Source organism: Dipodomys merriami, unplaced genomic scaffold (assembly GCF_024711535.1).
Source record: "Dipodomys merriami isolate MVZ:Mamm:240054 unplaced genomic scaffold, mDipMer1.0.p SCAF_123, whole genome shotgun sequence".
NCBI lineage: Eukaryota > Metazoa > Chordata > Mammalia > Rodentia > Heteromyidae > Dipodomys > Dipodomys merriami.
Window position 1 is genome coordinate 3,509,616 of NW_027202527.1, and position 3,496 is coordinate 3,513,111.

The 3,496-nt window shown below is 40.1% G+C and overlaps 1 pseudogene; it reads left to right on the top strand.

The window, feature by feature from the left end:
• The first annotated feature begins 2,101 nt into the window (after positions 1 to 2,101).
• Positions 2,102 to 2,406, top strand: LOC138823784 (cytochrome c-like; annotated as a pseudogene).
• The last annotated feature ends 1,090 nt before the right edge of the window (positions 2,407 to 3,496 follow it).

Sequence of the window (3,496 nt, forward strand, 5' to 3'; positions counted from 1 at the left end):
TGCATGTGTTTCTAACACATTTATAAGATTATCTCTTTGTTGCTTTGTATGTCCCTCCCCCACAGTATAACCCCTGCTTTCACTATATTTGATGTCAGTATAACTTGTGGAGGAGAGGGGGAAAAACCAGTTGTTTAAGGATACAGGTGGACCTGATGCAACAACGAGAAGTACAAGTTGTCATGTCCAAAACGAGCTTTACAACGTCAGTTGGGGGGGGAAGGGGGAGGGAAGGAGAAGGATTGGGATTGGGGGGGAGGGGGAGGCTGGGAAGGGATGTGAAGGGTAAACCAAAGGAGGAGGCTGCAATGCTTGGTAAGAAATGTACACATTATCCTGCCCATGTAATTGTAACCCCTCTGTACAGTATGTTCACAAATAAAATAAAATTTTAAAAAAATGCAAAAAAAAAAAAAGAAAGTTTAAGTATGTAGCAACTGGTATGAGTTTGTCTTAAAATCAGAGCTTAGGAGTACAACTGGTATAAAATTAAGTTAGCTGTAATATATGGAGTCAGTACTGGTGGAAGAAAATGTAAGGGCCTTTGGTACTGTTAATTTTGTTACTCACAATCAGACCTTGTATCTTCAACAAACTGGTGTCCTTTGTAAAAGATAAGATCAGCACAGTCCAACTATTAGTGTTGAGATTTCAATACCAAATTGTAAATATAGAAGACTATGCCAATTAGGGAACCTTGATTGGACCCCGTTTTTCTAGAAGAGGAGGGAATGAAGAGCTAAAGTAACTCCATTTTGAGATTAACCCCACTATCTAGATCTAGGCTGCTCTCAGAGTAACCCCAAGAGAGAAAAAAAAAGTTGCCATCAACCCTACTCACCCTTAAAATACAGAACAATTGCCCATGTTCCAGGAACAGAACATATAGTTTTGCAACCATCAAGCTTTCAAATGTGGACCAATAGTTCAGAGAAAGGGCAGTGTGGACTCAAACCAATCATGTAACTGCTTGTGTGGAAATTCCCTAAACTTTTTTGTTCAATACTATAAAAGTTGTGCTGATTTTGTGCTTGGGGCCTCTTAGCATCACCAGTTACCAAGTGTGAGGAGGACCAAGCCCAAGCTTGCAAATAAAGGACTCTTTTGCTGTCTGCATTGGTCTTGGTCTCTGGTGGTCTTTCAGGGGTCCTGAGTCCATACAACAGTAGTTTCAACCAGGATGGAAAAAAGCCAAGTCAAGGCTCAGAGTTAAAGCCCAGTACCAACAGAAAACATTATCATCCCTCTAGACTAATTTTTAAGCCTCTGTCTCTCATCCCCAAATTATTTTCACTTAATACATTTCTCAGTTTAACAATGCATTGGAGAAGTGAAAACTAAAGAAACCACCCTGAAGGAAGGACTACTAAACAAAGAAAAAAAGGAAGAAAGGCAAAGAAGGAAAGAAATGGGCTGGGAAGGTGGTTCAGTGGTAGAGCGCATGTCTTGCATGCATAAGCCCTGGGTTCGATTCCTCAGCACCACATGAGCAGGAAAAAAAGCTGGAAGTGGCACTGTGGCTCAAGTGGTAGAGTGCTAGCCTTGAGGTGAAGAGCTGAAGGACAGCACCCAGGCCCAGAGTTCAGGTCCTCAACCGGAAACCCCCCCCCCAAAAAAAAAAAGAAACAAAGAGATAAAGTAGTAAATAAAGATTTTTTAAAAAGGAAAAGGAGAGAGAAAGGGAAAAAGCAAGCTAGGAGAGAATGGACAAAGAGATGGAAAGAAACTAATGCAAAGTAAGTAAGGCAATGTGGGGTTTAGAGAGTAGGACATCCAGCCTCTAGAGTGGCTTTCTTTCTCATGATTGCAACAAAAGGGCAAATTTAAAATGGGTGATGTTGCTTGGCACCAGTGGCTTACGCCTGTAATTCTATCTACTCAGGAGACAGATCTGAGGATCACAATTCAATGCCAGCAGGGCAGGAAAGACTGTGAGACTCTTATTTCCAAATAATCCCCAGAAAACCAGAAATGGCACTGTGGCTCAAAGTGGTAGAAGTGATAGAGCCCTAGCCTTGAGTAGAAATACCTCAGAGACAGCAACTAGGCCCTGATTTCAAGGCCCATGACCCACAAATTAATTAATTAATTAATTAATTAAATGGATGATGTTGAGAAAGGCAAGAAGATTTTTGTTCAGAAGTCCCAGTGCCCAATGTCCCACCATTTATTAGGGAGGCAAGCACAGACTGGGCCCAATCTCCATGGTCTGTTTGTTCAAGAGACAGGTTAAGCAACTGGATTCTCTTACACAGATGCCAACATAAACAAAAGAATCATCTAAGGAGTATTTGGAGAATACCAAAAAAGTACATCCCTGGAATAAAAATGATCTTTGCTGGCATTAAGAAGAAGGGAGAAAGGGCAGTCTTGATAGCTTCTCTCAAAAAAACTATGAATGAGTAATAGTCACTGCCTTACATATTGCAAAACAAATGTCTCATGGCTTTTTAGTGTGTACCGTACTTAATTGACCTCCAACATCAGATCATGAATGGCTGACAATATTTTTCTTAGACAATCCTGATTTAAGTTAAACTGGCTTGTGGTTAAGTGAAAATGATCTTTAAACGATACTGTCATTGTTTTCCCTTTCTGATTGGCCTTAGTCATGTTCAATTTTTCAGCAAGATAGGAAATAATACCATCTCCAATTGGTTTTTAACTTAGTCTTCTATAGGTAATATGAAACATCTTTAAATACTGGGGAAATCTCTTCACTGTCTCAGAACCCAGCAAGATTCACTTATGTCTCAATTTATGATCATTAGCCTGTTAAAGACAATGGTCGAAGATGAGAAAGCAGCGTCTATATTTTTGTTCTTAACTAGTTAGAATTTCCTGTCTGAAATCTGCCTTTTACTAATTGAAAGGCACTGTAGTGTGGCTTATATATGAATATCAAACAAAGAATATTTAACACTTTTCAGCAAGCCAGGAGCTGATAAAACAGATCCCAACTGGAAAAGTCCCACAGGTATTTTGGAAATGAGAAGGTGGTTTATTTGTTATCTACTCTCCTACCAGATAGAAGATGCTTATCTGTCTATACCTACTATCTATGTAGCCTGAGGGTCAAACCCAGGATCTAGTACACACTAGGCAAACCACAGCTAGAGTTAAAAAAAATTAGTGAAAATTGGAAAGTGGAAATAAAAGAGAAAAAGAATCTAGTTAAATGCTCCAATTACAGCTTTAAGTTGAAAGGGAGGAGGCATCCTCATGTTTAGGAGGTATGAAGGATGGGGTGGAGGCTGTATTACAGACTACCCTATAAACCTTTCCAGGAACTCTAACTTGCTCCAAAGTTATTGAAATTGCTCACTCAGGTACTAGACATGCTTAATATTCCAAGACATCTGGAGCAACTTCCCAAGAGACTGCTTTTAATTAGCTTGCCCTTTGTACTGAACCCAGGGCTAGGCACTCCTACCACTGAGCCACACTCCCAGCCCAGAGGTATATTCTTTGGAAGAGAATGAAGAGGTGACAGGAA